This window comes from Desmodus rotundus, chromosome 10, assembly GCF_022682495.2.
Source record: "Desmodus rotundus isolate HL8 chromosome 10, HLdesRot8A.1, whole genome shotgun sequence".
Lineage (NCBI taxonomy): Eukaryota > Metazoa > Chordata > Mammalia > Chiroptera > Phyllostomidae > Desmodus > Desmodus rotundus.
Genome location: NC_071396.1, coordinates 65,690,606 through 65,703,252, shown reverse-complemented (window position 1 = coordinate 65,703,252; position 12,647 = coordinate 65,690,606). Strand labels below are relative to the sequence as shown.

The following is a 12,647-nucleotide window of genomic DNA, read 5'->3' as shown; positions in this document are numbered from 1 at the left end:
TGTTTGGGACTCCGTGTGCTTCCTGAACTTGTATGTCTATTTCCTCCACCAAAGTAGGGAAGTTTTCTTTCATTATTTTATCAAATAAGTTTTCAATTTCTTGCTCTTCCTCTTCTCCTTATGGCACCCTTATGATTTGGATGTTGCTACATTTGCAGATGTCCCAGAGGCTTCTTAGCCCATCCTCATTTTTTCAAATTCTTTTTTCTTCTCGTTGTTTTGATTAAACACTTTTTCCTTCCTTGTGTTCCAAATCATTGATTTGATTCTCAGCCTCGTGCCCTCCACTATTGATTCCCTGTAGATTTTTATTTATTTCACTTAATGCAACCTTCATTTTTGCCTGGGTCGTTTTTATGCTGGTAGAAGTACCCAATGAGTTCCTGGAGCATCCTGATAACCAGTGTTTTGAACTGTGCATCTGGTAGGTTACTTATCTCCATTTTGTTTATTTCTTTTTCTGGAGTTCTTTTCTTTCATTTGGGCCATATTTCTTTGTGTCCTTAATTTGGCAACCTCCCTGTGTTTGCTTCTGTGTGTTGGGTAGAGCTGCTTTGACTCCCTGTCTTAGTAGTGTGACCTATTATAGAAAAGTGCACCTGTTAAATAGTATGTGCAGAGCCTTGGGCGATCACCAGGGCAGGGCAACCCATGTCTCTGCTCTGTTGTTCTGTGTGGGGGAGGGCTTAGAGTGGGTACAATGCTGCTGCCTGGTCTCTGGAGTTTTGTCTGGGAAGAAGCTGTCTCCTGGCACTTTCCCTGTTGCCAGTGACTTCATTTTCTCCCTTTATGCCACTTGTGCCCTTTCAGCTCTTGCCCTGGTGCTGAATCCCAGACAGGATGGGTCTGCGTGAGTCCTAAGTTCTTTGTGGGCCCTTTAAGAGGAGTCTCTTGAGAATCCCACTGTTTCTTCCATTGTTCCAACCCCCACTGGTTTTTACAGCCCAAAGTTATGGGGACTTATCTTTCTGGTGCTAGAACGCTGGGCTGGGTAGTCTGGTGTGAGTCTGGGATCCATCACTCTTGAGGTATCTCTCCCAATTTTTATACACCACAAGTGGATGTGGGAGTACCCGTTTCCATCTCTGCACCTCTCTGCGCCATTCCACACCACTCCACATGTCTCCATGTCTTGGCCCCTCATACCTGTCTGGATGAATGTGGTTTTTTTAAATCCTTGGTTGTCAGACTTCCACACAACCTGATTTTCTCACAATTCTGGGTGATACTTGTTTTTTACTCTAGCTGTATTTTTTTGTTACAGTTATGCAAGGAGGCAAGGCAGGTTTACCTCTGCCTCTGTCTTGACCAGAAGTCTCTATACTATAGATTTTTTTTAATTGTATTTTTTCCATCACCATTTATCCCCCTTACACATTCTTCCACCTCCACCCCTTCTCCTCCTAGCTGCAATCACCACACTGTTGTCCGTGTCCGTGAGTCCTTTCTCATTTTTGCACAATCCCTCCACCTTCAAACTACTCCCTCTGTGAGCTGTCAGCCTGCTCTCTACCTATGAGTCTGTCTCTATTTTGCTTGTTAGTTCAGTTTGTTCATTAGATTGCACGTGTAAGTGAAATCATATGGTATTTGTCTTTCTCTCACTGACTTATTTCACTTAACATAATGTTCTCCAGGTCCTTCCATACTTTTGCAAAGGGTAAAATTCCCTTCTTTTTTATGGCTGAGTAGTATTTCATTGTGCAGATGTACCAGGGTTGTGTTATCCATTAATCTGATGGACACTTGGGCCACTTCCAAATCTTGGTGATTGTAAATAACGCTGCAGTGAATTTGGAGATACATATATCCTTTCAAATTAGTGTTTTGGGTTTCTTTGGATAGATTCCCAGAAGTGGAATCACTGGGTCATAAGGCAGTTTCATTTTTAATTTTTTGAGGAAACTCCATACTGCTTTCCACAGTGGCTGCACCAATCTGCATTCTCACCAACAGTGCAGAAGGGTTCCCCTTTCTCTATATCCTCGCCAACACTTTTTCTTTGTTGATTTATTGATGATAGCCATTCTGACAGGTGTGAGGTGATATATCATTGTGGTTTTTATTTTCATTTGTCTGATGATTAGTGACATTGAGCATCTTTTCATATGTCTATTGGCCCTCTGTACGTCCTCTTTGGAGAAGTGTCTATTCAGGTCCTTTGCCTATTTTTAATTTGGTTGTTTGGTTTTTTTGGTGTTGAGGTCCATAAATTTTTTATAAATTTAGGGTATTAACTTTTTATTGTATTATACTATAGATTTGCAAAATGTTGCCATTTGGGGAACCTGGGAAAAGTTTACAAGGAATCTATTGCTATTATTTTTTATAACTACATGTGAGCCTACAATTGCCTCAATAAAAAGTTCAATTAACAAAAAACTGATTGACATAGAATAAAAACTAAATATTAAAGTTGGCATATATATGGACATATATATGTATTTGCAATATATATATGCATGATATATATATACATATACATATATACACGTGTGTGTGTGTGTGTGTATGATTTTTAGTAAACACACTGGGCTAAATGATGAGCTTATTCCCAGAACATATAATATATAAAAGTAAAATTGGGTAACTATATTAAAAACTCCCATTTAGAAAAGGGGACACGAGAAGCCGGATGGATCGGTCCCTGCCCAGAATGTAAACTTTCTCCCATTAGATAAGAATAGTCTATTAAATGATAGGACCTGTGACCCTAATGGGCATCTGCTTACTGACACCTTTCCATGGCAGTGGAATCAGATTCTTGGTCAACCAATCTGGCTGCTCCAGATTCTGCCTGCTGGTATGACTTATTTCTGGGGAGTTAGCCAAATCTCTACACTCCAGACCTTATTTAGAACTTGACCTTCTTTTACTCTAATCCTAAAACACTCTGCTCTCCCGTAATTGCCAGACACTATAATTTATTTTTTACTGGGGGTTGGAGAGGAACTATATCTAGATTTGGTTGAGTTGTGTGTTTGTGTGTATGTTTTTGTGTGTGTAGTGGGACCAGTCTCATCGAATAGACTTTGGTTGTGTAAACTTGTAAATCCTTAAGAAGAGCTTTGTTTGCCTGGTATATTTTGAGAGGGTACTGGAATTTAAATGGAATTAACTCCCTGAACTTGACTCAGCCCACTTGGGGCATTTGTGTGCCAAGTGCCTCAAGGAGGGGATGCCCTTTCCTCAGGGTGGTGTGTTTCATATTCACGACATTCTAGAAGACGGTATAAAGGTTTCCCCACACTATCCAGAATGAAAGGCCTTCAGAGGCATCTGGTTGAGGGAATTCAGGATTTCTAGTTTTTGTTTTTTTATACTTCTAATCTTTGTGCGAGATTTTCCTAGGTATCTTGAAGAATTCTAGACAAAAATCTCCCTGTGCCCAAATTGTTGGAGTAATGTGTAGTCTCTTAAATCTGAGGTGAGGAAGCAAACTGGAATTGGTGCTACTGTATGTGAGAAGGCTGTCCTGAGCTTGAACACAGTAGGTGCTCTGTGAGTGTCATTTCCCTACTTTCCTGTGGCTCCTCTCCCTCCCCACGGAAGAAGAGAAGCTCTGGTAACAGCTCTGGAGGAGGAGAGTGTTCCATTCCTGATGGGGTCTGGAAAACAGGGCTACCCGCTTCTCCCTACCATCTGCCAATGCTGAGGTAGGGATTGCAAAGTTGGGGGCATTTTAGTGATGTACAGGGTTGGAAGAAAGTACGAGAACCTCGATTGGAGTAATTGTGCAGGACCTGGGCAACATCTGACTTGAAGAGCATGGGCATCTTGGAGCGGAGAGAGTAAATGGTGCGAGTAGCCTAACTCAGATGTCAGGACAAGCTGACATGAGTCTGTGGTGGGTCACCAAGTTTCTGAATAAGTAGTGAGTGGCATGGGGCTAATTCCAGTGGCTCTAAGGAGGACAGATTTGGCCTGGGGTCTAGATAAACAGAAACTTCCTGCAGAGAAAGTCTGAGGAGCCCAGCAAAAGACTGCCCTGCCTTTTCTTGGGCCTGGTGAAAGAATTGGGGCAAAGAATTCTTGAAAAGAAAAACATGAAATAGGTCACCTTGCTCCAGTAGTTTTAAAAGTTCCGTGAATGTAAAAATCATGTAAAGCACTTGTTAAAATTTCAGATGCCAGGATGCAGCTCCAGAGGTTTTGATTCAATAGGCAGCCATAGGTTGGGGACATAAGCATTTTAAAAAGTGCTCTCTTCTATAAGTGGTCCACTGGCCATACTTGGAAAATCATTGCCTTAGGTGAAAGGAATTTATGGTAGGGAAGAAGGAGGAAGTCCTGGAACCTATCTGGGGATCTGTGTAGGTCTCTGCAGGCCACACGTGCCTGGGCTTCCCTCTCACCCTTCAGACCTCATGGAGAACAGAAACAGTGGCAGGATCCTGTAGCAGTAATTTGATCTCTCTAAATTGAAACTCTTCCTGACAGGTGCTTGATCTTTTGGACATTGGCCTGCCTCCAAGGTATTCTAATTTGACTTGCTTTTCAAGCTCAAGGGTCTCTGGTTGGCTTTTTCTTGGAATTCCATCACTTACTGGCATCTTTAGGCTGTGAACAAATGAGTAAGGGACTTAGGGGGATCGTGTAGAAGTGCTGATGGAAAAAAAGCTTTCAGGCCTTATTAATATTATCTTGCAAATGGTAGCAGTGGGAAGTTACCTAACAAAAGTGATAGTGGAAATGAGGGGGTTTAAGAGTGAGGGAACCTTCTATTCTGAGGTGGTAGTAATGTTCTGGGGGAGGCTCTTCTGTCACTGGCCCTCTCTGTCCAAGGTTCCTCCTGTCCCCCACATATACAAACCAGGAGGTAATCAGGGACTCTCTGTGTCCTCTCCTCTTCTGAGGAGTGGACTCATGGTCTCTAAGGTCTTATATAAACCCTTCTGCTACCTTGAAAGAAATAGTGAGAGAGATTGGTGGACCTGCTGCTGGTGAGTTTGGGTTTTTCCTGGAGTAGAGGTTGTACCCCTGGAAAGGAGCATCTGAGGGGAGAAGTGAAGCTAGGGTGGGACAGAAGGAAGGAAAATTGCCCTATTTGTTTTCACTCATTCAATTAGTAACTAATTTTTGGTAGTTCTTTTGTGTGCAGAAAGTGCAATGGGAAATACACAAAAAGAGAAGAAAATATTTTCCTTTGAGCTATTTACTTCTGTTTGGAGAGCCAAGAGTATTACCCATGGGAGGAAATATCTAATGAGCAATACAAGACTGCATTTAATAGAATTCCAAAAGTCATGGTGCAAAAAGGACAAAGGAATTCAGGAGAGTGAAAGTTCATAGTTATTTAGAGTGATTTGGAAAGGCTTACTCTGGGATGAAGTGTGTTGCAAGCTGGGCTATTAAGGATGAGTCCAGTGAGAGGCAATTCCAGGAAGGGAGATAATGAACAAAGGCATGGAGATGGGAGGGTGTTTGCCATAGTTATGGGTGAATGGTCATCAAGAGTATCTTCCTGATGGCTTTCCCTGGGGAATGGAGGAAAAGATAGCTAGAATGTAAGAAGATAGTTTATGAATGGCTTAAAAGTATACAGAGTGGTTTGGGATTGATGTGCTGGGTCAGGATGGCAAACACTGGATGCTCTTGCCTCCTGCTTCTCCATTTCTCAAACCGTGGCACTATTGCCCATCAGTCATGGTGTTACAGAACAGGGGGCCTGGCCCTGAGTGGGTCTGCCTAAGGCCAGCTGGTAGTGTGTGGGTTCTTGACTTCATGTAGGAAAGATTTTACAATACGAGTCTAGGTGACTCTGAGGGTACGTTTATTAAAGCTGAGGACAGTGAAATAAGAAAGGGCTTGGCATAGAAGAAACAAGAGGAGACCCTACCCTGGGCTGCCTTAGCTCACTGGGAGCTTAGGGAGCTTAGGAGATGCGTGCCTGTCAAGGAAGAAGTAGGGGAAGAAAAGGGAGAAGGGCTAGAGGGGAGCACTTGGTCCTTTGTGTTGACTTTTTCTCTCTCTCTCTTGCAGGTGGGGAATCTTAGGGGAGGTCTCAGGGGAGGGCTTCGGCAGAATATTCATCAGTTTTCCAGGTGTGCTCTTTCAGGGTCATGTTCCTCACTAATTGGTTAGTGGCAGGGCAGGAGGTCATTAGGTGATCCTGGCTTCACCCACCTAGTTTTGCTGCTTTTCTGGGCCTGGAGCTGAAATACAACTGAGGGCTACATTGTTATCTCTAGGAAGGTAACATTTTGTGTCTGGCTGTGAATTGCTTGTCCAGTGTGTTCAGCTCTCTGTCTCAGTTCCCCTATTGCACTTGCCCTGGCTTACTGGCCTGTCTCAATGGCACTGACTTTTCCTGAGTCAGTTGTGGCCTGAGGCTCCTTCTTAACACAATGAATGCTCCATGTAGTCACCACCAGTTAAAGAAATGAAATCTACTTGCCAACCACCAGGTAAACTGTTAGGAGCATTCTGCCCTCTTGAGCAAGTAAGAATTCATGCAATTTCCTGTGTAATCTAGAGCTAGAAACTGGGGTGGGACCTGAACTTTGCAGCCTAAATCCCCCTTCTATGGCTTCTTGAAATATACACCAACCACGTGAGAAAGCACCACCCATCTGTTGCTTCAAATTTCGGATAAAGTTGAGGTCTTTAATAGTTTAAAAATATATTTGGAAATAAATATTTTTACTAAGAATGCATAAATTGGTTTCATTTCTTACATTGGACTCTAAAACTCATTCCAGGTTATAGTGGGCCAAAAGTGAATACAGAAGTCTTATGCAAACCAAATAAGAGAACTTGAGATACTGGATAATACAAACCCAGCATATTCTAAATGCTAAAAACAAAGAGCACAAAAGCCAATGAACATAAAAAGCCACTAAACAGTCTGGAAATATCATGGCCAGTGTTAAAATGCACACAGAATTTTCTCTACATGAGATGAGGAGGCAGAGCAGAGGCTGTGTTGTTAAATGTGTGTTTTGTGCTCCAAGATGTTCCGCGCCTTCCTGTGTTTCTACCTTCTATGCTGTGCAGGTGGCTGAGCCCGTGTCTGCTTGCTGTTGTCAAGGAGGAGGCCAGGAACTGAAGCCTGAGCTCCCCAGACAGCCAACAAGGGCATACGGAATCTCTCTTTCTCAATTATACTGAGGAATCTGTAAAATGTTTATGTATATTTTAAAGAATACTATGAATTGTAAAGAATAAAATGAACAGCTCTGTAACTGAGTGAGCTTCCCTCCCCAGTTGTATCCCTATCCCTTTCTCTCCACCTGGAAGTAACCACTACTCTGACTGGTGATAATCATTTTGTTTCCTTTACATTTTCCCACCATGTTTGCTTTTCTAAGTGACAGATTCAAGCTTGCCTGTTTTTGAACTATGTATAAGTGGAATAACCCTGTATATATTACATGATGACTTGTCACTTGCACTCAACATACCTGGGAAATTGCTGATGACTGTTGGTTGTAGTTTGTACATTTTCATGGCTGTACACTGTTCACAGTTGGTCTGTCCATCTTACTGTTGATGGATATTGAGCGTTATTTCCGGTTTGGTGCTATTGTGAACACTGCTTCCTGAACATGCTTGTACAGCTGTTAGTGCCTGCCATGTGTAAGCATTTCACTAGATTCTGGTGGATACGAATTTAATTGCTAAGTCACAAGGTGTGCACATGGTCACTTTTGCTCCGTAATGCCAGTGTTTTCCAAAGTGGATACCAGTGCTGCCTGAGACTTCCTGTTTTACCACGTCTTAGTACTGTTAGCGTATATAGTGATATCTGATAGTAATTTCAGTTTGCATTTTCCCAGTTACTAATAAACTTGGCATCTTTTTATGTACTTATTGTCCAGTCAAGCAAGTTTTCTCTTATGTGATGAGTCTGTTTAAGTCTTTGCCACTTTTTCTGTTTTAAAATATGTATATTTAATACTCTTCCTTGGTCATATGTATGTGTTGCAATATCTCCTTCAAATTTTTATCCCATCTTTTCACTTTATGTTGCCTTTTTATCATCAGAAATCTTCAGTTTCTATGTAGTAAAATGTATTCATTTTTTCCTTTATGCTTTTTTTTTTTGGTGGGGGGAAGAGAAGAAGGAGGAATGGTCTTATTTAAGAAATCTTTCCACACCCCCAGGATAATGAAGATATGTCCCTATTTTGATGGTATTTTTAAAACTTTCCAGTTTTGTTTTCCTATCTGTCTTTAAGTCACTTGGAGTTGGAATTTTTATATGTGCTGTGTTATTTTTCCTATGTAGCTATCCAGTTGTTTCAGTGTTGTCGGCTGTTACGTCCATTCTTTCCCACTGGCGTGTGGTCCCATTTCTGTCACACAGTGTGTGTCCCGTGTGTGTGCACCTGTTTCCAGAGCTCTCTGTTCTGTTCTGCCGGCCTACTTATGCATCCTTATACCAGTACACACTGCCTTAATTATGTCGGCTTTATTTTAAGTTTTGATAAATGTTCTGGACTTACAATATCATCTGGAATCTCTTTAACCAATTGGGTTTTTTTTGGCTCCAGAGAAGTTTCAGGAGAGTGAATGGCATGGATGTGGATATGTGTGCTGTGGTCTGCTGGAGATCAGGGGGGTGTTCAGGCCCATGTCTCCATATGGTGAGAGTATCTGTGTTGGGGGGGTATTCATTTTAATGGTTTATTTTTTAAAACAGTTAAATAAACTTATTTTAGAATAATTTCATATTTACAGGAAAGTTGGAAAGATAGTACAGAGAGTTCCCATATATCCTGCATTTATTTTATCCTATTGTTAAACATCTTACATTATTATGGTAACTTTGTCACAATTAAGGAACTTTATTAATGTTTTATTGTTAACTAAAGTCCATAGTTTACTCAGATTTCATTAGTTTTCCCCTAATATTCTTTTTTTTTAAAATGCTGTTGCTGTTGTTCTAGGATCCCATCCAGAATATCATATTATATTTAAATATCAAGTCTCTTCAGGCTCCTCTGGGCTGTGACAGTTTCTCAGACTTGCTTTATTTTTGATGACTTTAACAGTTTTAAGGGGTACTAGGTAGATCCTTTGGAGAATATATCTCAATTAAGGTTTGTCTGATGTGTTTTTCTTGATTAAACTGGGGTTATGTGGTCTTGGGAGGAAGACCACTGAGATAAAGTGCTATTTTATTACTTTATCTTATCATATTTAAATACATCAAGGGTTCATATTATGAACACAGCTCTCCGCCGATGTTATTGACCTTGATCACCTGGTTGAGGTAGTGGTTTGTCAGGTTTCTCCACTGTAAAGTCACCTCTCACTCCCTTTCCTTGCTGTACTCCTTGGAAGGAAGTCTCTGACTTATGCTCCATCTCTTTGAGAGAGGAGCATCTAAATAAGTTATTTGGCATTCTTCTGCAGGTGAAATTTGTCTCTTCTCCCCTTTATTTATTCAGTCACTTATTTATATAAGTATGGATTCATACATATTTATTTTATACTTTGGTTTTTAATGCAGTGCAGTGTTATTTAAATTGCTGCTCAAATTGTTGCAGCTTTAGCCACTGGCAACTCTGTTGGCTCCTGTGTTCCTTTAACATATCCCTATCACTTTGGCTTTTGAGTACTTCCTTATTTTTTGGTACAAGGTGTTCCAGGCTCACCTTGTATATTTTAGGACACAGCCTTAGAATCATCCATGTCTCCAAGCAACCCGTTCCTTTCATTGGAGACTAGTATTTAGAAACTAACATGTGGGCTGGGTGTGTTTGTTTCTACTGAGGTGTCATTGGTTACAGGACCTTTCAGTGAACAGAGGTATGTGTATGCTAACCTGAGTGTACACATATATCTGTAGTTATTTCTATATCTCTCCATCTGTATCTATATTAAGATAAACATAAATTCCTATTGATGGTTTGATTCTAATCCAGAGCCACATGACTCATGCTAACCTTTCAGGTATGGAGGAGGAATGTTTTGAAAAGTCATCAATTAATGTATGACTAAGCAGAATGGTAAGCTTTTGTTCCTGGAGATTTTTTATAGATACAGATGATATAGATACATGTAGATATAGATGAAAGTAATCTTTCACTTTACATGCTGCCCAAAGTTTCAGAGTTTCAAAATGTAACTTCTCTTAAGAATTACAAAAGTAATCTCAGTGATTACTATATTGTTCGCGTAAGAAGACTGAACAGGATCCATGAGGGAGAATAATTTCTGAACTACTAAGAAAAAGTGACAGCTGATTTGATTCCACTCAGAGGATTTGGAGCTAATGTTTCTTTCCAGTGGTTCTCTCTGGCCTCTTCAGGACTAGCCTAAATTTCTGTCTGGAGGAATGTTATTAAGAAACCAAAGAATGACCAGGCCCCCCCTAGAGAACCTGTGTTTTCTGTTCAGTCCTCATTCAATATCAATTCTGACCTTTTTCATAAGAAACAATCCATTTAAGTGCGCAAACCTGACACTGCTTGTTAGAACTCGACACCAGGAATTTGGCCACAGGTGAATAGCTGTTACGGGCACACATTAATAAGCAGGCAAGGCCCCGTGGGAACAGAAAGTCTTCCCAGGGTACACATATCAAGAGCTTTAACTGATCATTGTAAAATGTTATTGTCCAATCAGAAATCAATGTTAATGGTGATCATTATTCTTTGGGATTTTTACCTTTTTAAAAAAGTTCATTTTAGTTTTAATTCCACCTTACAAGTAAACCAGTCCGAATATGTAAAAGAAGTGGGATTTTGAAGAGATTTTGCTGCTTTAATTATTGCTAAAACAGTGCCTCATCTGTGTGTTACACAAATATTTTGGATATTTAGGCAAAATATGAGCTAATGGGAGCACAACAAGCCCTGATTATTCATTTCGGCGGCTGTCTGAGGGAGTGCGGGAGACTGAGACTGCCTCATGGCACACCACAGCCTTTGCAAACAGCCTGCAGACTTCCTCTGCTAGATTTTGATGGAATGTTCTGAATGGTTTCCATTGCTTTTGGCTAGAATACCTTAAACATGTGGGGTGGTTTTGACAAAAAATAATTCTGTGAGACATTTGACAGCTGTCTCCTGCTCAGTGTTGGCTTGCTACTTATTCAAGGCCTGCTGAGGTGGTTGTTTAAGTTTGACCTTGGAAAGGGGCTGTGGCTGGAGCAGAGTAAAAATACACAGCAAACATTTTAAAATGAAATGTTAACTGTTGCATATCAGGAGTTTGGAATAATATAAAATGCTTTTGTTATTGCTGTTAAGGTATTTTAGAAATATAATGTACCACAACTAAAACCTACCTGAACCACCAAAGATTTTGTTTGGGAAGAGCTCATGAGACTACTGTTCTTTCATTTTATCATTTGTAAAATTATGCCTGAAAAACGTGTAGTCATGTGTTACTTCACAGTGGGGACATGTTCTGAGAAACGCATCCTTGGTGAGTTTCATCCTTGTGTCAACATCACCACAGAGCACGCTGCACAAACCTAGCTGGTGTAGCCTGCTGCACACCAAGGCTATGTGGTACAGCCTGTTGCTCCTAGGCAACACATCTGTACAGCATGTTACTGTACTGAATACTGCAGGCAGTTGTAACCAATGTTAAGTATTTGTCTAAACATAGAAAAGGTATAAAAGATAAAAGAGTTAATTATCTATATAGGGCCCTTACCACGAACAGAGTTTGCAGGACTGGCAGTTGCTCTGGGTGAGTCCGTGAGTGGTGGTGAGTGAATGTGGAGGCCTGGGGTGTCACTGTGTGCTGCTTAGACTTTATAAACAATTTGCACTTGGGTTACACTAAATGTATTAAATTTTTTTTCTTCAATAATAAATTAACCTCAGTTTCCTGTAACATTTTTACTTTATGAACTTAAAATTAAAAATCTTTTTGACTCTTATAATAGCACTTAGCTTAAAACACAAACACATTGTATAGCTGTACAAATGTATTTTCTTTCTATATATCCTTATTCTATAAGTTTTTTCTATTTTTAAAATTATTTATTGATTTTTTTACATTTTAAACTCGTTGTTGTTAGAAACTGAGACAAACACACACGTTCACCTCGTCCTGCACAGAGTCAGGATCATCAACAGCACCGCTTCCGCCTCTCCATCGTGTCCCACTGGAAGGCCTTCAGAGGCAGTAATGTGCATGGAACTGTCATCGCCTGTGATAACAATGCTTTCTTCAGGAATCCCTCCTGAAGGACCTGCCTGAAGAGGTGTCACTGTTTTCGGAAATATTTCCATGGTGGTTGGTTTGGCTTGTTTCTTCTTTCCATCACTGATTTGCTTGTAAGCAGATAGTGCATCCTGGGCATTCCTCTCTATTAATGAACACCTTTTGGTGTTGGAGGGGTGGGGAAATCTATGTTTTCAAACTTTTAAGAAGCTTGTTGCTGTCTGCAAAAGCTTCTGCCAAGCCTTTCACTGTGAATTTTCTTGGAGGTTTTTATTCTTTTTCTTCTTCCACTGTTTTTATTTTATCTCCCCTCTTCTTCAGCTATATATTCCTGTTACAGTTCCAACAGTCTTCACTCATCAGTTCCTCAGGAACTATCTCTAGATGCTCCTCAATGTCATCCTCATCTCGTTTGCCACCTCAGCCACAGCCTTGTTGATTTTTGCTCTCTTTGTGCTCTGATATTACAACAGCCACGACGTCACTAGGTGATACAAGTTTTTCAGCTCCATTATAAT

The 12,647-nt window shown here is 40.6% G+C and overlaps 1 protein-coding gene across 2 annotated transcripts in view; it reads left to right on the top strand.

The window, feature by feature from the left end:
* Positions 1-12,647, top strand: part of RAB31 (RAB31, member RAS oncogene family) — a 156,908-nt gene that overhangs the window by 113,687 nt on the left and 30,574 nt on the right. The gene's annotated exons all lie outside the window — the stretch shown is intronic.